Source organism: Manis javanica, chromosome 11 (genome assembly GCF_040802235.1).
Source record: "Manis javanica isolate MJ-LG chromosome 11, MJ_LKY, whole genome shotgun sequence".
Lineage (NCBI taxonomy): Eukaryota > Metazoa > Chordata > Mammalia > Pholidota > Manidae > Manis > Manis javanica.
Genome location: NC_133166.1, coordinates 87,239,916 through 87,262,388, shown reverse-complemented (window position 1 = coordinate 87,262,388; position 22,473 = coordinate 87,239,916). Strand labels below are relative to the sequence as shown.

General features: G+C 35.4%; 2 protein-coding genes across 8 annotated transcripts in view; one reads left to right on the top strand and one right to left on the bottom strand.

The window, feature by feature from the left end:
* Positions 1-22,473, bottom strand: part of RALGPS2 (Ral GEF with PH domain and SH3 binding motif 2) — a 338,606-nt gene that overhangs the window by 194,235 nt on the left and 121,898 nt on the right. The gene's annotated exons all lie outside the window — the stretch shown is intronic.
* Positions 1-22,473, top strand: part of LOC140844461 (uncharacterized) — a 59,486-nt gene that overhangs the window by 603 nt on the left and 36,410 nt on the right. For 6 of the 7 annotated variants that reach the window (XR_012122810.1, XR_012122811.1, XR_012122808.1 and 3 more), the window contains exon 2: positions 3,335-3,404. The gene's annotated coding sequence lies outside the window, so the exon portion shown is untranslated. Of the gene's footprint in view, positions 1-3,334; positions 3,405-11,828; positions 17,756-22,473 lie in introns of all 7 variants that reach the window. The other variant, XR_012122809.1, reaches the window with a different exon arrangement.

Below are 22,473 nucleotides of genomic sequence, written 5' to 3'. Positions count from 1 at the left end.
GGTGTTGTTTCCGAGGGTGCACTCTCCGGGTGGCCTACTTAAAATTAGAACCATTTGATGCAGTACGACTCTAAATGGAAGGTTTTAGGTGAGCTACCTTTGTACATGCTGTCATTAGACCATTTGGAAATGGGTGGTTATTTCTGATGATCTGCAGCTCTTCCTCTAGGCAATGTGCAAGTAATGCTGTGTACTAGCATTGGGCATAAACCATGATAGGGCCAAAATTGTTCCTATTTGGTTTCTTTCTTCCGTTTAATACCACTCAACAGAACTTATTAATCATTGTATAGTGTATATTAAAGAATACTCATTTATTTCCTCCTTTGACCTACCTTGTGTTATAGCCCTTTAGTTAGGGAAGCTAGAAGGCCCTTCAACGCCCTTCTTTCAAATAGGATTACTTCTTTTTTAAAACCCTCCCTCCAATCCTACACCAAAAGTTAAGTTAAAAAAAAAAGAAAACAAGGAGAGGCAAAGTTCACGGTTTTTTATTTTTATTCCATTTTACTTTCAAAGAAAGTCTTGAATCAGGATGAAATCACTAGGAGAAATAGAGAAACCAAAAAAAAAAAAAAAGAAAAAACAAACAACTTTCTCATGAAAATAGACAAGAAAAAGAAAACAGACTATTGGTAAAAAAGGAGGAAATGTATTATGTATACAGGAAGTTTTCCCATAGATGTGTTAATTGCTTCAAGTCCCAAAGAAACAACAGGCAAACAGAATTAGCACTTGGAGGAAAAATCCTTCTAGCTATCAAGTTGGGTAAATGTTTACTCTTTTTAAGTGTTAGTAAGAGATTAAGGAGAGGGTGGTTGACTGTGGGCCAACAATAATACATACAACAATTATATGTATATTTGGACATTATAAATATACTGGGATAAATATACATACATATGCATCACCACTCTTAAGAAATAGGAAAACAGGAACAACGGAATTTTTTTGTATAAATGTCTTGCTATTACTTTAAACGGGAATTAGGGTTTCATAAAAAATGAGGCTGTTTTCCTACATCTGCAATAATTTTCACAGTTTAAGACTAGGAAAGTTTTCATTTGGACTCTGAAGAGAAAAAGCCATATGATTTATGAAGCTAGACCATGTATATACTAAATTCTTATACATACTGAATTTATGAGTTCAAAATATTACTCAAAACTTATTTCTCACGTTGATAACCTGTAAAATAATACTTTTATTATCCTTTAGAGTTGTGTGAAGTTCAGATTTGTGAAATTGGTAAGATGAAGAATTTGTATACAAAAATTCAGAAAAAAGTTCATTCTCAATGGTTTTTTTTTTCTGTCATGGCTTGGAAATTATTTTAGAAAGATTAATGTCCCTTCCCAATCATTGATTTGCAAACGGAAACAAATGGCTTTTTACATTTAAAGAGGACCAGCAGCAAATTTTTTTTACCAGAGCATCTTCTATCACAGTTAAAGTCTGTGAATTACTTTATGTATCTTTTTGTCAAAAGACAAGAAATAGGCAAAGTGTTAGCATAAAAAGCACTAATGTATAAAATAGAAATGCCATTATATAAAACAGAAATCAATCAATTCAATATGCTTAAAAGTCTTTTCAGAGGAATCACCATTATGTAACAGTTTTATTACTATCCATCAAAATTATTTTCAAGGGGTAAGCCAAGAAACTAATTTAGATATAGAGCAAGCAGTCTGAAAGACAAGAGACCACTGCTGCAAAAGCCGAATCAACAACTTATCCCATTACAGCAGTCCAAACAAAATCAAACTGGCAAGAAAGCTTATTATTTCAGTAACACCTCATTCTATTACAACCAACAAAATTTCAGTAATAACATATACTTCTATTATTTCTCTAACTTTCTATCTCTTTTTTCAAATATGTGTATTGACTGGATGTTATTTAAATATTTGTCAGTTATGTTGTGTTCTATTTTAAAATAGGCAAAGTAGCAAACCCAAAATTCACTTTGAGGAGAAGGATGCATAGGAGGCTTTGAAGAGATAGGCATTCTTCAGAAAACTGACACCAAGTACAAGGAGCTCCTGCCACAATTCCCAGTCAAGAGAGACATGCCACAGATACTCAGATACCAAGAACAAAGATTACCGGTCCATTCAAATATAAGCACCAACTTTCAAAAGGCATAAAGGCCTTAACTTATGATTGAGCTGTTCCTCACAGAACAACTCTATGCCGAGTATGGATCAGGAGGGATGTAATTTAATGATGGTTAATGTTTCCCTGGAACAACTGTCGGGGAGACCAGCTGGTATATAAATAAGTGTTTGCATGAGCTAAGCATTTTCAATGTGAATATTAAAGACAATTTCAGTAATACCTCATTTATCTGACAGGATAGGAAAAGGGGCAGTGAGGGATCAAACATAATAGGATATTTGAGATAACTGAAGTTTTCATCTTTAGGAGCGAGAAACAGTTTAAACCACTTGTGTCAGTTTTTTTCTGACGTATCATCAGTTTCTCATAAAACACAGCACAGCTTAACCTAGTCCTAATGACCCAGAGGCATCTTAAAAACGAAAACTATAATACCAAGATGTCCACAAGAGCTTAGAAGTACTTAGTACCCTTCACCATACAATAAAAAACCATGGCCTACTATGTTCCTGCATTCCTCTGAGTCTAGTTGATCTGGATGGTACTTATTGATGCTGCTGTCCCTCCTTGTTGCTGCACCTCTGCTATAACATTTCCTCCCTGCACATATTCACACATATGGCTCCCTTTGAATTGTCTCATCAAGTTAGCCTGGGAAATAAATAACCAATATTTCAAAAATACATGTATAAATATAACAGTAAAAGGCCTCTGAAAATACTGAAACAGCTCTAATATTTAGGGCATCTAGTATAAAGGCCATTTACCAACTTTCATAATTTCCTCTGTATGTTGGATAACTGACCTTACCAGGTAAGTAATTATTGTATTCTACTTCCTTTATAAAAATTTTAGACATTGCTCTTCATATTTAATGAAAGGTGAGGATCTTTGTCAATAATGTTCATCACTGTAGTTTTCTTATGTATCCTGCATTCAAAATAAGGTTAGAAATTTTTAAAACATAGGAATTCATAAATCCATTATGGTAGTAAATAGATAAAATAAATGGGGAAGAAGGGAGCACTCTTGCTTATGGTAGAATGTGGAAGGCCAGTAGGGAAATGTGGAGGGACTGCTGGAGTTGGACAATCATCATTTTGCAACCATTGTGGCCAAGATTGAGAAAGAGAGTAACCATCAATGGATGCTAAATGGAGGAAGAAATTTTGATGAGCAGGATATTTACTTCATCTTTGAATTCTTCCCATAGACTTCCTATTAAGTTGCAAGGAAGGAAGAACCGTAATTATACTGCCGAAACTGGACAAAACCTTGATGAGGTAATCACAATGAACATCACAAATAAGACAGGTGAACATTGTCTTATGCCAAAGATGATTCCCAGAGGACACAGCGTCTGATGAGGAAATGAGGACTCTAATGAGGAAATCTCAGATACATTTACTGTTTACTTTTTTAATGGGGTGTGGCAGGGTTGGGGGAGACTGGAGGCATGGAAGGGGTATTCTTCAAAGCTGTCAATAAAAGACAAAGGCTGTGAAAATATTACAGTTGAAGAGCCATGACAACTAAATTCAGTATGAGATACTAGATTGGAGGGGAAAAAAATTTCGATAAAGCCATTTATTGGGTTAGCTGGAAAACAGATGGTAGATTGATTAAAGTATCAATGCTAAAAGCACTGGAATTGCTAACTATACTGTAGTTGTGTCCCTAAACACTGCAGTATTTAGGAGTAAAGGGCTAGGATGTATGTGTGGTTGAGAAATATATATATTTAGAGAGAGAGAGAAGAAAAAACAAAAGTAATGAAATAAATGTTAAATAAGGTAGAATAAATGTTAATGTTATTGTTAAATAATATTTAACAACTGGGATGTATGTGTGGTTGAGAAATACATATAAACAGGAAGAGAGAAGAGAAAACAAAAGTAATAAATGTTAAATAATTAGAATAAATGTTAATGTTAAACGTTAAATAATCTTTAACATTTCCTTAATGTTAAAATAAGGTAAAATGTTAACAACAGGTGACCAGTCTGGGTGAAGGGTGTTTGGATGTTCCTTGCAACTTTTCTATAAATTTTAAGTTACTTCCAAATAAAAGGCCTTTTTTTTTTTTAAAGTTAGAATGTCAAAAAGAGCAGCAGCAACTGGCATTACATGGACAACATCATAATTATTTTAAATGACCCCCTTACTCCCAAATCCCACATGCTTTCTAAGATTGTTGACTACTCCCATTTAACTATCTCATCTCTTGGGGTAAAATTATAGAAACAATGAATTTCATAATTGAAGAGTCATCTTATCCAACTTTTCATTTGGTAAATGAGGAAACCGAGGCTCAGAGATTCTGGATTTATCCCAAGTGCCTTAACCAGTTAGCAGGACAGAGCACAATCTTTATTCTACCTCCGTCTTTGTAACTCCTAAGCTGCTAATGCTCAGTTTCTGTCACTCCCTTTTAACTCTGAGTTTCCTGAGAGCCTTGTATTTGCTACTTTTTATGATTATATGGGGGAACTTAAATGGTCTCACTGTTTTGACTATCTCTGCTCCACTGGTAATTCCCACATACTTCTGAACCACATGTCTGATTGCCTGCCTGACATCTGTATGAAGACATTCAAATCATCAGTTCAACTGCTAAGTTCAAAACTGGAATAACAACAGAAGAAAATACTAAAATGGCTATAAAACCTGTGAAAATATGTCCACCCCCACTGATAAGCAGAGAAAGATGCATTAAAAGCAGGTTATGTTTTGCCTAGCAGACTGCCCAATTAACAAGATTAATACTATTCAGGTTTAGCCAACCTGTGGGTAACAGACTCATACACCGATAGTGGGAGTGTAAATGAGCATATCTCTTTGGTGGGCAATTTGCCAAAAATAAGGAAAAATTTAAATGTGCATACCCTTTGACCCAGCAATTTCACACATCAATACTTGTCCCACAGAAGCTCTGTGGCAACATTCAGAGAGATTTACAGGATTGCTCATTAAGCATTGTTTGTAATAGCAAAAATTGGAATACTAAATGTTCATCAATATGGAAGTGGGTAAATACACTTATAATATTTCCTTACAATGAAAAGATAGCTCTGTTTGAACCACTGCAGGGAAGAAAACCAAACAAGTTGAAGAGAAGTATGTATATTTGTTTCATTTATGCTATGCCAACAAATTATCACAGCAGTTATCCGGAGAGAATGGGGCTGGGGGTGGAGAGTGGAACTTTCATTTTTCTACTTTACATATTTCCATTGTTTGCTGCTGGTTTTTTTTTTACTAGACGCATGTATATCATTTATAAAAGCAGCCACAACAGAAAAGATGTTGCTCTTTTTAACTTGAAAGCTTATAATTCCTTAATCATCCAGCATCCTGCCAATGTCACTATTCCCATCATTTCTTCTTTCTCCCAGGCTTTAGAATCACTGTCAACTCTTTTCTTTATCATTTATCCATTTAGTCCTAATCTTAATTTACATTGTGCCACACATGCTCACCACCCCCACTCACCTCCAAAACTCCCAGCTGTTCACTGTGGTTGACCAAGGTGACATTAAGAGACTTCTGCAACCTTAGTCTACTCTATGAATTCACCTCATTGCCACTCCACACATTTTCTGTGTGGAGGGGCTATTCTCTGATTTATTCATTCAATACACACTTATTACTCCTCATAAGCACCAAATACCTACCTATTCCTATCATTCCATTCCTGTGCACCTTTTCCCTGTCCCTCTTGTCTGTCTGTTCTAAAACTCTTCAGGGTCTGACTTAAGACCGATCTCTATTCCTTCGGTGAGGGTATATCCAGCTCACACTGACATGTCCCTTCTCCAAAGCCCTGGTATCACTCTCTCACTTAGGCAATTTATTGTACAATGACTTAAAGTTTTGCCAATGTGTGCATTTCTTACATCCCCCAATATACTGCAAGCTTCATGAGAGCACAATACAATCTCTCCCTCTCTTTGGATTCATGTTTATTGAGCATTTACAGTACATAGGCAGTTTATTAGATGCCTAGCCTGTGTCACCTCATTTTGCTCTCAGAACGACTCTGAAAGGTAGATATTTTTACATTTTGAAAATGAGGTTTAGAGAAGTTCAGTGACTTGCCCAAGGTCATGCTGCTAGGCTGTGAAAAGCTGGGAATCAAATCCAGCAGTTTGACTCAGTGTCTACCCTGTAACACCTCCCTCTAAAACTGTGCTTCTCATATATTTGTCAATTAACAGCACAATTTCATGTACATCAATAAAGCTTCGAAAATACCTATGTGAATATAAGGTACTTTATGCTAACAGTGAACAATTTGAGATGTGATATCTAATACATGTTTAATATTAAAACAGTATTTTCTAAAATCCAGTTTGGTTTTAGAAGCTTATTCAAGAGAGCTGGAATAAAATTGTTTCAATATTGAAATACTTTTAGAATAATGGGAAAAGTCAAATGAAAAAATAAAAAGGTACCAGGTCCAATTCCCATTTTGTCCACCTGAGTATATTAAAAAATATATTGCAGGAGATAATTTCCACCATAGTACTGCAGTAATACAGTAGGTTATTGCATTACAGATGGAAAAAGCTTACTGTGTAACCGCTGAGTCCATTTCCCTGGAGAGATGCAACTCTATCTATGGTTTCACATTCCAGAAAGAAATATTCTTACTTCTTCTGAAAATTAGTAACATAAGCATTTTAAGGTACTTCTGGCAGATCAACCACTAAATTTTAAGTAATTTTTACTATATTTAACTGAGACACTTAGCAAGAAAGATTTTCTTCATTATGACTTAATTCTGTATACACAGATTTGAAACTCATTGTTGAATACTGACAATTATATTTGTCTCTTTAAAAGCCATTCTAAAATAGTAATTATTTAAGAATGTTTGACCTAAGAATTTGCAAGTAGTGGCAAAAGTAGTTACAGATTGGCTTTCAAACTGTGACTCCAGTTAAAAAGCATGACTTCAAAAATAAAAAACAGCCTGATACATTGTCATTTTTAAACAAATTATTTTAAATTTACTGATATGTACCAAAATATAAGCATTACCAGCATACACGTCAAAACAGAATAAAACCATTTCAAAACTAACGGGCTTTGGGTTGAGTTATATCTAAACATAAATACTTGCAAAGATTTACTTAGGTTTTAATCTTTCCTATCAACACTATTAATTTTGAAATATAACCACAAGAAAGGCAGGGCTTCTAATAGAGTAAAACCAAATTTATAGACCATTTTCTAAACTTGGTGACTCAAATATACATGATTTTACCTGCTCCCTGTGAAAACTCCCCTAAAATTACAATAAAGGACAAAAATAATGAGAAAGGAGAGGATAATAAGTTTTAAATTTAGATGATGAAAAAGAAAAAGGATAAATAGATTTAACTAAGCAAAGAAAAATGAAATTAACTGCCTTCAGAGGGAAAAGGCAAAATGAAGCCCGCTGGTTTGCACAGCAGAACTCTGGTAAGTTAAAGAATTGGTAACACTGGGGACTGAGGAAAGTGGGAATGAAAAATGCTTCTAAAAATTGAATTGGATAAAAATCTGCATAAGTAACAGCTCAATACACATCCCCTGTCCCACCTCAACTATTACCCGTTCCTTACCCCAAAGGGAGAAAGGACTTTTGTTCCATAGAGAATTAAATGAGAGATTGAGGAGAGGTACCTGGACCTTAAATATGAACAAATGTAACAGTCCGTCAACAACAACCAAGTATTTTAGGAAAATGTCTCTAGCATGAAAGCAAAGCTTCTCCAACCTCCCCCACCAAAAAAAAAAAAGAAGGGGAAAAAATTTTTTTAGAGTTTATTATCTATAACAAGATACAGTATTGCATTCATTAAATAATTTGATTAGGATACCATAAAAAAGTTACAATCAAGGAACAGAGAAAAGACTCTTATGAATTAAAACTATAAAAGTTATTTTAAAGATGTCAACAAGAGGATGGAAGATAAAATTGAGGAGATTCCCCAGAAAGTAAAAGACTCTAGGCCTAACTGTATCATAACTCTACACTGACCTAAAAGTGTAGGTAAACCAGTGTTATATTAAATTGTGATTGGAAGGAAGGTGGTTAATAAATAAATAAATAAATAATAATAATAATAATAATGAGGTCAATCTAGGTGTATTCATAAGGAATGATTTCTAAAGTATACTGAAAAAAGCATAACATGGAATCATGTGCTTATATACAGAGAGCACATTTCTTGTGGGATATGCCAGAATTGATGCTGGTGACTGAAGTGTGGGTGGCCCAGGGTACTAGTGCAAGGAGACTAATTTTCCATTGTGTACATTTTTGTGTGTTTTCAACTTTATATCTCTTCCTTAAAAATTATTTTTGACCTCCTGAGTTAATGTCAAAATGAATCTTTCTACCAAGAGTGGTAAGAGGGGAGATTGAAAGAGGAGAACGGGGGGGGGGCTATATAGATGAGCAGTCCAACTGCCTAGCTGGTAATTTACTCGTTCTGATTCTTCTCTTGCTGGTTTAGGGGGCTCTCCTCAGCCTCTGTATCCTGATTAAATTTTTCATCCTGCACAGCCCAGAGAAGGCTAGTCCCAGTACCTGTTGTACCATGGGAGGCCCTTCCAAAAAGAACATGATCCCCCTCATGTTCATTATTACATTTGGCATCTGGGCTCCTTGGTGCCCTAGATTAACGCCTTTTTTTTCACGTGCTTAATAGAATTTCTGGAAACCATTGTATTACTAATTGGCAATTGGCCTTTTCCAGGTCACTTTCTACCTCGCATTTTGTTACTATATAACTTCTTGTAACAGACCGTAAGCTTTTTGAGGATAAGGGCTCCTTTAATTTTGTAGTCCTTCATTACCACTACCCAGGTGTTTTGCACAAAGATGGTTATCATTAAACATGTAATGAATCAAGATTAATTATACTGATAATGGACAAGTCACTTTTCCAAAGTCCTTGAATTAAAATTTTTTTGTAGTGGTAAGCCAGCATCTCCTTCAAAATAAGGCCGTAGCTCACTTTTTCTTTAATTTCCTTAAATCTTATTTACTTAATTTTTATTAATGATACAACAGTGTATACTTCAACTATAGGAGATGTTTTATCTTGCACCTGTTCCTAAAACATATTATAAGCAGGTGCTTTCTCTCCTCAGCTAATTTCTAAGTTCCTTGAAAGTGAGATCATAACTTGAATCTCATTATACCATTCAACACTATTCTGTACACATTACTGGCTAATGTTGACCAAACGCTTTCCATGGACCAGGTACTTTCTGAATGCATATGAAATACTTTGTATGTATTTAATCATTTAACTGTCATGGCAGCCCCATGACATAGGTACTAAGCTTAAGTAGCTAGCTCAAGGTCACAGTTAGGAAGTGGCTGCACCAGGATTTGATCCAAGGCAGTCTTGCTCCAGGCACATGGACTTTACCCCTCTATTTTACTACATCCTAGACAGAAAACATTATAGTGGCCTCCTGAACAACCAGTTCAATCTAATATGTTTATTAAAGGCATAGTTTTTAGTAAACAATGGTTTGTAATATAGTCAGGTAGAAGATATTTTTCACCATTTGCTGTATTGCTATATTACTAATACATATCCTTTACTAATATCATATGATTCTGTTTCTCATAGAAATCTCACACTAGCACCCTAAAGTTTCCCTAAAACCACAGCTTCTTTATACTTTCATCATTTCTGACACTAGAAATGTACCTCTCAGAATGCCAAATCCAAAGTCCCCAGCTGCTCACATAGGATAACACACCTGAGAGGGAGTCTCACTCAGTCTGCTCCTTACCAACTATGGGACCTCAGGCAAGTCATTGAAACTCTCTCAGCATCAGCTCTTCATCAGAAAAACAGGGATAATAAAATCTCCATAAGAGGGTTACCATGAAGTTCAGAGATGATGTAAGTAAGGTAACTAGCATAGCATCTGGCACATAATAGGTGCTCAGTTAATAGCAGTTGTTATTCTCTTAGCGATCCATATAATCATTGCTGCATGAGAAAATTAACATAAAGGTATTCTTAAGGAGTTGCCCTCTCCCTGAGCCTACTGGGGTTGTTATTTTCTTGTGTTCTTGTCAAAACTGATCATATTATTAATCTCAGTGATGCTTGTGCCCCCATTAATCAGTGAAAGGAGAATTTCCTGATGGAATGACAAATCATAGCTTTAGCTCCAAATGCCACCAGAGAATTTGCTGTGAGGTGGCTGGTCATTTCACACACCCCCCCCATAGTTAGCCCTACAGCTGAAAGTACAACAACATCATTGATCTTAGGATATTTCTTCAAAGTAAAAAATAAATAAAAATTTCCCTATTACTCTCCTAATACAAAGTTGTTTATAACGGTGTCTCATAGGTGCTAAATATTCCTGGCAATTCAGGGCAGGTTATACAAATTGAGCTTCATCAATGAGGAATTCTTTGATCCAAGTTGCTGCAGTACCTAAAAGGAAAAAGTGAACGATTGATGCTTACTATGGTCTAGTGTAAAATCAGGCAGTGTAGATTAAGAGACCCTTGGATTTGGCAGAGACTTGAGGATCTCCCTAGTTCCCTCCCCGCTTTTACCACCTCCTACCAGATATTTGGATTCTCTACAAAGAATGACAGGTGGTCATCCAGCCTCTGCTGGTAACGTGGGAACCTGGGGACTTGGGTTCCAGTTCTAGCTGTGTCACTAGACCAGACAATTCAACCACTGCAAACTCCAGTTTCTTCAACTGTATAACACTGGTTCTCTATCTTACCTCCCCTTTTGACCCCTGCTGCATGACCCCCACCCCAGGAAACATACCCCAACTTACAAATGTATCCTGTTCCAAAAGATCACTGAAGCCTGTTATCTAGAATTCAGAAAACATTTTCTGTTGAAACATTATAAATGATGGCTGGGATCTCAGGTTTGTCCTCTATTTCATTCACAATGTAGTTCAATTATAATGCTAGTCCAAGAGTAACAGGGAGGAAAAAGAATTCCTTCCCCCTTTCTTAGACGCAAGTCAACACTAGATAAAGCTTTCTAATATGTGCTTTTTACTTTCGCACCTTCTTACTTCCTTTCCTTTTCCTCTCATCCATCTTCTCACATTTTTTTATTCTACAGGCCCAAAGACTGCAACTTTGCATCCCATCAGTCCTGCTTCACTTGCTAAGTCCTTAACTTTCTTTATCCTCTCCTAACCTCATCCTCTCTTTCCTGACTGCTCTCCCACCCCCATCCCTTATCTTCCATCTCCTCTGCCCCAACTCCCTACCTGTCCTCCCTCAGTGAAGCAGCCCTCAGTTAGATGAGGGAGAAGGAAATCTTACTTGAATGATGTGTGAACAACTAAACCAAATACGAGCTGACACAAGCGCTTTCCTGTGGGCCTTGCACTATCCTCAGCATGCATCAACTCTTTAGAGCCTCAACAATCCTGGGAGGGAGGTGCTATTATTGTTTGCATTCTCCACAAATGAGGAAACTGAGGCACACAGAGGTTAAGTAACTTGCTCAGGGTCACTGTGCTATAGTCAGTGATGCAGCTGGACTTTGAATCCAGACATAGAGTTGATACACAATCTTATATTAGTTTTGGACCACGTTTTTAATGTACTCCATTGTAATATATTCACTTTTGTGCAAATGATTGCATCTACGACTACATTAGAAAGATGTCTGTACTTATCAGGACTCCTTCAATTGCAGGTGCTGCAAACCCAACTCAGATTATCTTAAAAACACACCCACATGTGTGAGGGTGTGAGGACATGATGGCAGACATGAACTAAACTTAGAAGCACAAACAACATAACCAAGCCTTCTCTTTCCATCTCCCAGACCTTTCTGTATTGGAGTGTGGACCTCATCTACTTCAACAGATAAGAAGATAGCACTCCAGATGCACATCCCTCTAGTCCCACAGATCTAGAAATGAGAGCAGGTTTCTATTCTAGGTCTGGCTGTAAAGTTCCAGGGAAAGACTTTGACTGGTTTATCCTGGGTTGTGTGTCCACCATTGAACCAATCAATTTACCTGGGGAGTTAGATTACTTTGATTAGCCAGGCCTAGTTTATTTACTTGTTACCATGACAGGGGTAGAGCAGGTGGCAGAGTACTGGTATTGACAGTCTCTTCAAACTCTAATAAAATGCAAAGGGACAGTTTTCTAAATAAAGAGTGGTTCTGGGAAATCAACAACTATTGCTCTCCACTATGACGTTCCATGTTATCTCTGGTTTAAAAATGAGGGAAATTAAAAAGACAAAACAGCCCACCTTGGATAACTAAAGAAACTGGAACTAGCTTTAGTATATTTCTAATGAGTATATGTCTTCAAGATTATGATAAATGTCAAAATAAAAATGAAAAATTCAGTCAATCCTATAGACATTTCAAAATAAATTATCTGAATTAAAACACCAAAAAATTTATTGATTTATGAAAAATATGGATAACTGACTTTATTTTTTATCTGGATGTTTTAATGTTATATAAACCTAGCTTAATTCCATTTAGGATTTAGAACATGTAACTGGAACCATACCTACATATTTTTTAAAATTAAATTTTATGGGTGGAGGATCTGAACAGACACTTCTCCAAAGAAGAAATACAGATCGCCAAGAGACACATGAAAAGATGCTCCACATCACTAATTATCAGGGAAATGCAAATTAAAACTACAATGAGATATCACCTCACACCAATTAGGATGGCCACCATCCAAAAGAGAAACAACAAATGTTGGCAAGGATGTGGAGAAAGGGGACCCCTCCTAGACTGCTGGTGGGAATGTAAACTAGTTCAACCATTGTGGAAAGCAATATGGAGGTTCCTCAAAAAACTCAAAATAGAAATAACCATTTGACCCAGAAATTCCACTCCTGGGAATTTACCCAAAGAAAACAAGATCCCAGATTCAAAAAGACATATGCACCCCTATGTTTATCATGGCACTATTTACAATAGCCAAGATATGGAAGCAACCTAAGTGTCCATTAGTAGATGAATGGATAAAGAAGATGTGGTACATATACACAATGGAATATTATTCAGCTGTAAGAAGAAAACAAATCCTAACATTTGCAACAACATGGATGGAGCTAGAGGGTATTATGCTCAGTGAAATAAGCCAAGCAGAGAAAGACAAATACCAAATGATTTCACTCATCTGTGGAGTATAAGAACAAAGGAAAAACTGAAGGAACAAAACAGCAGCAGAATCACAGAACCCAAGAATGGACTAACAGGTACCAAAGGGAAAGGGACTGGGGAGGATGGGTTAGTAGGGAGGAATAAGGGGGGGGAAGAAGAAAGGGGGTATTATGATTAGCATGCATAATGTGGGGGGTGGGAGAAAGGGGAGGGCTGTGCAACACAGAGAAGACAAGTAGTGATTCTACAACATTTTGCTATTCTGATGGACAGTGACTGTAATGGGGTTTGTGGGGGGGACTTGGTGTAGGGGAGAGCCTAGTAAACATAATATTCTTCATGTAATTGTAGATTAATGATAACAAAAAAAAAAGAGAAAGAAAAGGGAGATTACTCCCTGATAGGATAAAACTAACTGCAAATCAACGATTAATGCATGCTTTACATATCCTTAATTTTGATCTTTTAAAGGGTGTCAGATGATCAGCTATGGAAGTACATTTTTCTGATAATATTCCTTTCTCTTAAAAAAAAAAAAGCAGTTCCTGTGTGGTGATCTCCAATAGGTTCTTCAAAATGGTATAAAGGTCATATCAAAGTGTGGGCAAAGGGTTGTTTGTGTTTATACAGAGATTCAGAGCCTAATTTGGCTGCCCAGAAAACGAATTAAGATACGATATGAAGAAGAACTTCCAACATCAACATCCTCTGGAAGAGTCATTCCAGAAGATGATCATCAAAAAACTTCAACAAAGATCCTGGCACTGTTGCAGTTGTAGCTGCATTCATCCCACTGGTTCCTGGAGCTTGCCATTGGAATGAAGAAGGAGATATCTAAGCTGGCCTGTGCATACAGTAAAACAACAAATTTGACTGGATCTACACTGTCAGAACTCAACCAAGAATTAGGAGAAGTGCAAGTTGCAGTGCTCCAAACTCATGCGGCTATAGACTATCTACTGTTAAAAGAACATATGGGATGTGAACAGTTCCCAGGAATGTGTTGTTTTAATTTGTCTGATTTTTCTCAAACTATTCAAATTCAGTTAGACAATATCCATCATATCATTGATATGTTTTCACAAATGCCTAGGGTACCTAACTGGTTTTCTTGGTTTCACTGGATATGGCTGGTAATTGTAGGTCTGCTTTTATTATGTAGCTGTATTCCTATTATGTTAATGTGTGTATGCAATTTAATTAGTAGTTTGTTAAAACCTATACATGCTTATATTACTCTACAAGAAGATATGTCAAAGAAATAATCTATCTTCCCATGTTTTCTTCTGTCTGCTACTTCTATAGCTTTTCTTCTTCCTTCCTAATTACAACCCCTAAGTAGAATTTGTGCCTCATATCGAAATTACCGAGTATCATAACTCTTCCAAGTGGTAAAGATACCTCAAGACAAATGCTGGGCATAGAAGCCACAGGGCATAAATCTGCAAAGAAGTAAAAAGCTAACCTTTTCAAAGAATATTGCTTCTCTCTCACTTACTAACTTTACATTTCCCTGTATGGCCCCGAAAGATGACTGGTTAGCCAAAGACGGGTAAGATTCCTCAAGGGAGGAACAACCTAAGACAGGCACAGTCACAGGGGGGCCATCAGGTGAGAAATTGGGGATCAACAGAGGTGAGGCTTAGAACCTCATCCCCCCTGTTTTGAGAGAAATCTTCTGCATCCGTGGATGTTTTGTTGCCCTTGTCTAGCTTGGATTAACACTTAGTCTACAGGCACACACATGATCATCTAAATTTGCCTTCTTACGGCACTAAATTATGTTTTCTACCTTTATCTTGCATCTACCTCCCACTTCAGCATTTTATTAAACAAAAATAATAATAATAATAAGGGAGAAATGTGGGATTCATATATAAATCAAGTATAAAAACCAAACAAATAATCATATCTGACTTGATTGTTTATAGTTCATGATGCGTGATCAAAACTGAAAGTTTCTGTGATATGACTGCCCTTGCACTGTTCACCATGTAAGAACTTATTCACTATGTAAGAACTTGTTCACCATGTAAGAACTTGTTTGGTAAGATTGGAGACTGTTGAGAATTAGGCTTGGGGTTGATTAATGATTGTGCATTGAGTCCTCTATACAGAATTATTTTATTGTTGTTAACAACCATTTGATCAATAAATATGAGAGATGCCCCCTCAAAAAAAAAAAAAGAAATAGCATTTGACCCAGAAATTCCACTCCTAGGAATTTACCCAAAGAAAACAAGATCCCAGATTCAAAAAGACATATGCACCCCTATGTTTATCACTGCACTATTTACAATAGCCAAGATATGGAAGCAATCTAAGTGTCCATCAGTAGATGAATGGATAAAGAAGATGTGGTACATATACACAATGGAATATTATTGAGTCATAAGAAGAAAACAAACCCTACCATTTGCAACAACATGGATGTAACTAGAGGGTATTATGCTCAGTGACATAAGCCAGTTGAAGAAAGACAAGTACCAAATGATTTCCCTCATTTGTGGAGTATAACAATAAAGTAAAACTGAAGGAAAAAACAGCAGCAGATTCACAGACTCCAAGAAGGTACTAGAGGTTACCAAAGGGGAGTGGTGGGTAAGGGAGGGTGGGGAGGGAAGGAGAAGGGGATTGAGGGGCATTATGATTGGCACACATGGTGTGAGGGGGTTCATGGGGAAGACAGTGTAGCACAGAGAAGACAAGTAGTGACTCTCTGGCATCTTATTACGTAGATGGACAGTGACTGCAATGGGGTTGGGGGGGGGGACTTGATAATATGGGTGAATGTAGTAACTACAATGTTGCTCATGTTGAAAGCTTCATAAGAGTGTATATCAACGATACCTTAATAAAAAAAATTCAAATTCATGGCCTACTGTAAAAAAAAATAAAAATTTAGAAAGCATTTAGTGTCTTAGCATAACATGTTTACTCCCAACAAGTTGGAGCTAAACCAGAGAACTAATATAAAATAAAATGGAAAAACTGCATTGCCTTTAATAGAGTGGCACAAGGAACTAAAATCAAGATATACTCTATTTAAAAATTAGAAAACCCTTTAAGTAAACTCATTATATAATAATTACATATATAATATATATAATTATATAATATATTAATGATACTATATTCAATTGGTAATTTGTGCAATGAAAAATAAGGATGTCAAGGGAATTTTCTTCATAGTTAATGTCTGGCTTGTGCCTCTCTCAGCATATTCACTATCAGTACAATATGTAAAATCTCCAAATTGCCAGTTGTAACATGGTGTGTGAAAGTAAGATAAGCATTTAATTTTGTATTGTCAAGACAGATTTATTTATTTACTTGCTCAATAAAGCACATTTACTGAAGTCATACCACGAGGCAGGCCCTTGTGCTAAGCACTGTACACATATAACTCGTTTGATCCCTGAAACCACCCTGTGAGTAAGAGGACATTTTATAGGAAACTGGGACACTCGTTCAACCCTCAAAATAATTGTCTGACGTAAATAACATTCTAATACTCTACTTTAGATACTCGAGTTCACAGAGTAAACTAGGTAAAACTGGGATTTAAACACAGGCAGAATAGCCCTCATGTTTATGCTCTTAATTACCATTCTATACCTCCTCTAATTGCTTAGTGATTAGTATATCGTCAAGTATACAGCCTATAACTGATTATAGTTAACTCTTAACCATTAAATATGTAGTAAACTTTGTAGTAGGATACCCTTGATTAAAGGATACCCTTTCGATCTATAGATCTAAGTTACCATGACACTCTTCCCATACTTCTCCCTTTCTGGAAAAAAAAAAGGGGCAGTAACTAATAGTAACTCTAACTTCTTATGTCCAAGTAAAATACACCAAAATCTGCCTGTACATTTCTCAAAAAGATAAATTTCACAATACTGCAATAAAAACATGTAAGTATTATGAAAAATTATCTCCCCAACTCTGCCACTTCACTGTTTAATGTTACACTTTAAGTAAGGAACCTGCCCATTAGGTCGTTTGAACCCACCTCCAAATGAAATAGTAGAGTGGACTCTACACAGCTTACAATTTTTGTCCCAAGAGAAAGGTCCTCCCTCCCTCTCCCTTTGAAGCAGATACATGTTTGTGGACAAAGCTTTCTGTTGTCTGCATGAATCTCTTTCCAAAAAGTAAATGTCTGCTTGCATATATGAAAGAGTTGGGGGGAGGGAGAGGGGACAGGAGACAGAGATTCTCACAGGGAGAAGCTAAAACCATTGTTAAAACTGTAGAATTTTAGAACTCTTGTGTGCCTGCATCACAATTGGTCCCACAATTGGGAATGACAATTGGTTTCAGGGAAGCCTTAAGGATTAATCAAAGTACCACAGGGCTTCCTGCTTTTGTTGTCTTACACGTATTTCTATTAAGGGTGAAGCTTGAAATTAGAAACAGTGCTGATCTGAATTTGCAATGGTCTAAATTCAGAACATTTGAAGCAACATAGGTAAGTGATCCTTATTTCTTTAAATAAATGAGACTGTAATGTTTTAAAATATAAATTTGTAAAGACATTTAATAAAACATGGGTAAAAATTATATGTGATTTATTTCAGAATAAATTGGTATGCTTTATTTGATAGGCATACAAATATATTTCAAACAGTATAATCAATATAATCATACCCATATATATATCAAATATGTTATATTCAAGGCATACCATAAAATATACTCCAATTTTAGTCAATCCTCACCTTAGTTTTAAAAATATTTAATATGTTCTCTTTCTTATTAGCAAGAAATAAATTTATTTAACCTTATGATGAAAATAGTACATGTTGACCTACATATGTGCAAGGGAACACCTTTTTCAAAATTCTTTTGTAAAGTGCACAGTTACAAAGTGTGAAGGTCACTGCTGTACAGAATAAAATCTGACTCCTTAGCATGACTTTCAAACTGTTCATAATTTAGCCACCAACTATCTGTCCAATTTCAATCCTTAGCTATATCTTGATATGAATTTTTAAGAATCCTATGCAAGATAAATAAATTTATCTTAAAAACCATACTTAGACAAATAGTGTGACTGTAGAACAGCAAAGTGAAAGAAAAGATCTTAAAAGAAGATGGAGGGAAGGGAACATGTTATCTTCAAAGGAATGAATTTCAGACTTACCAGTAAAAGTGGAAGTCAGAAAATGGTAAAATAATATCTTTAATAGGTTGAGAGAAAATAAAGAGCCTAAAATTATTTAGCCAGCAAGAAGTATCTTTCAAGTATTGAGACAGTTTTCCAATTTACTGACGGAAATTCTAAAGAATGGATTCCAAGCAGAAGTAACATGATCCCCAATGGAAAGTCTGAGATGCAAAAAGAGATGAAAAGAAAAAAAAAGTGGTAATATATGAGTAAACAAAAGCAAATCTAAGCTATATAAAACAGTAACAATATCTTCTTAGGGTTAAAAATCAAAATAAAAGCACATCTACAATAGCATATAAATCATATAAATCAAGGGGTGATTAGAAATAGAATGGTGAAACATCTTTGTGTAACTTGAGAAGGAAGGAAGTAATAAATTAGATTTTGATAGGTGTGCCAGCTAAAGTTTCTTCGATAGTCAGCAAAAGAATAGGAATAGAGTATATAACTTCGAAACTATTACAGGGAAAGACAAATGGAATGAGAAAAATACATTCGATAAATGCAGAGAAGGCAAGAAAAGACAGAAAAACAAAAACAGAACAAAACAGGACAAACACAAAATAAGATGGTAGAAAAAAAGCCAAATATAGCTATATTTAACATATATAAATACATTATATTCACTGGCATTATATAGGTGTCATTCTCTTGTCTAACTGAATCACTAATGAGCATCAAAGCGATTACTAGAAACTCTCAGACATTTGGAAATTAAGAAACACACTTTGAAAGAGCTCAGGAATATAGGAGAAAACTAGAAAATATTTATAATTGAATCATAATGATTATATTTCAGCAGTACTCAGAGAAAAGAAGCAAGTTTGAAGTTAATGGGCTGAACACCCAACTTACGCAGCATAAATCCGAAATAAGTAGAAAGAAGACAAAAATTCAGATGAGAGAAAAATTAGAGGGAAAAAAATACATTAGATGAAATCAACAAAGCTGAAGTTAGTTTTTTGAAAAGATGAATAAAATTGACAAAATTCTGGCAGGCTGACCAAGAAGAAAGAGTAAGAGTATCAATAAACAATATTAGCAATGAAAAGAGGCCATGTTATAGATGTTGACATAAAAAGTAGGTAACACAATGAACAATTATATGCCAATTAAATTGAAAACTTCAGTGAAATGGAAAAATTCCTTGAAAAGTATAACTTAACAGAACTTCCCCAAGAAAAATTATAAAAAATATTCAAGTATCTTATTTAAAAAGTGGAAAATAGTTTAAAAATTTCCACAAAACCAAACCAAAACTTGTATCACCTCTACCATCCTTACTGGTTTTGCTGCCATTTCTACCAAACATTCAAGGGACACATGATTCCAATCTTCAAAAACTTACCCAGATTATAGCAAAGAGAGAATATCTCCTGATTTATATTATTTGGGTAACATAACCTTGGAATCAAAACTAGTAAGGATGGAGTAAGAAACAAAAATTGGAACTCAGTCATAATTATGGATATAAAAGCAAAATTACTAAGCAAAATATTTACAACTGAATACAGCAGGTGGAATTTATCCCTGAAATATAAGGAGACTTAACATTATAAAATCAATTAATATAATTCACTACATTAACAAACTAAAGGAGAATAATCATATTATTCTAAAAGATAAAGAAAAAGATTTGGCTAAAATTCAGTGTCCATTCATGATCACAATTCTTAGCAAATCAGAAAAATACAGACTGCATGGTTGGTTGGAAAAACATGACCATAACATATTTTTCTGCTCCTTCCATCAAGAGGTTGACTCTATTTTCCTTCCCTTGAAACTGGGCCTCCCCAATGACTTGCTTTGACCAACAGAATGCAAATGGAAGTTGCCTTGTGTCATTTCCAAGTCTATGGCTTCCACTTCATCCAACTGGAAACCTTGAGCTGCCCTACAAAGAAGTCAGCCTCTCCTGCTGTATACGTCAGCCAGGGGAAGGGTCCTGGAAGAAGTTAAGACGATGATAAGAGAGAGGCCCCAGTATTCAGCCATCTCAGCTGCAGTACACTATCCTGGATCCTGTCCATATTGCAGCCAGTCTGCGATACTACATAGGCTATCCTAACTAAGCCCTACAGCCACCCCTAGAATCATAAAAATAATAAAATACTTGTCATTTCAAGCCATTATGTTTGGAGATGGTTGTTACACAGCCATAAACACTTGATATAATACTTAACAAAAAAACTCTGTAACAATCATCATATTAAATAGTGAAATAATGAAAGTATTCTCTATAAGATCAGGACAAGACTGGGGGGTGCCTCTATCACCAGCATTATTTAACATCATATAGGAGATGCTGACCAGAACAGTAAGATAGGAAAAAAAGGAAATTAAAGCATAAAGATCAGCAAGAAAGGAAATAACCGGCAAATATTTCAAAGAAGCTACAGATACAATTAATAATTAATTAATTAGTTAATAAGAGTGTTTAACAAGGCTGATGGGTAAAAATGGTATTACTACATGTCAACAAGAGTTAATAATGTAAAATTTTTAGAATTACCCTTTACAAAGGCATAAAAAATAAAGCTTATAGGAATAAATGGAACAAAAGAAGTGCATGACAATGCAAAAAAGTTGTTTTTAAGTTTATTGAAGTCATTAAATATGACCTAAATAAATGGCAAGATGTACCCATTTCATGTTTTAGAAGTCTCAATTTCATAAGCATGTAAATTCTACCCAATTTTTCTATAAATCAATGCCATTTCAATCAAAATTATAACAGATTTTTTCTTTCTTTTTTGAAATGTGACAAGCTAATTTAAAAATACATGTGAAACAAAACTACATGAATAGCTTGAAGAAAAGGAAGGTTGAGGGTGGGCCAGAGGTAATTGCCTTACGAAATACTGAGGCTTACCATAAAGCTATAGTAATTAAGAGTGTGGGGTTAGTTCAGGAATAGCCAAAATGACCAATAAAACAGAATAAAGAACCCACAAATAGATGCACACAGATGTAAAAAGTTTTAACTACACAGTGTCAGCATAGGTCATGGGCAAAGGATCAACAAGTGCTGCTGGGATAATGGCTTATCTATGGGGAAATAACTGATTTGCACCTTTGTCCTACACCATACCCCTAAATCAATTCCACATGGATTAAAGACAGAAATATAAGGCAAATTATAAAACTTTTAAAAAGTAATACAGAATAATATCTTCATGATCTGAGGATAAGGAAGGATTTCTTGAACAAAATTAAAAAAATAAATAAACCCAAAGAAAAAGATTAATACAACTGCATTAAAGAAAAACCTTGTCATTAAAGACAAGCCACACACTTGGAGAAGATATTTGTAAAACATAACTGGCAAATAATTTATAACTGGATATGTAATAATTACTGAAAAGCAAATAAGAAACGCTGCTCATAGACTCATAGACACTGAGAAGTGACTAGTGGTTACCAAGGGGGAGGGTTGGGGTGGGTGCAGGGGGGAGAGGGAAGGGGGTAAAGGGGCACAATAATTCACATTCACAAGATAAGTTGATCATGGGGTCTGTTAAACCACTGTGATGTATATTTGAAACCAACATATGACTGTATATTAATGATACTTAAAAAAAAAACACACTGCTCAATAGAAAAATGAGGAAAAGATGTTCTAATATTTACTTCACAGAAGAAACCTGAATGCTCAATAAACATACAAAAAAGATGCTTAACATCATCAGTAATAAGAAAAATGAAAATATGACACCACTGCTTAAAGGTTTGGCTAAAACAAAAAATTCTCAAATGTTGACAAGTATATTGAACAATGGGAAAAAACTCTCATAAATAACTGATAAGCATGTAAACTGGTAACATAATTTTTGAAAACCATTAATATTATCTAATAAAGATGAAGAGGCACAAAGCCCATAACCTAGCAATTCCGCTGCTCAATAAATACCTTAGAGAAGCTTACATGTGTGTACCAGGAGACTCACATAGGAACAATCAGTGTAGCATGATTTACAAAGGCCAAAACCTGGAAATAACCTAAATATACATCAATA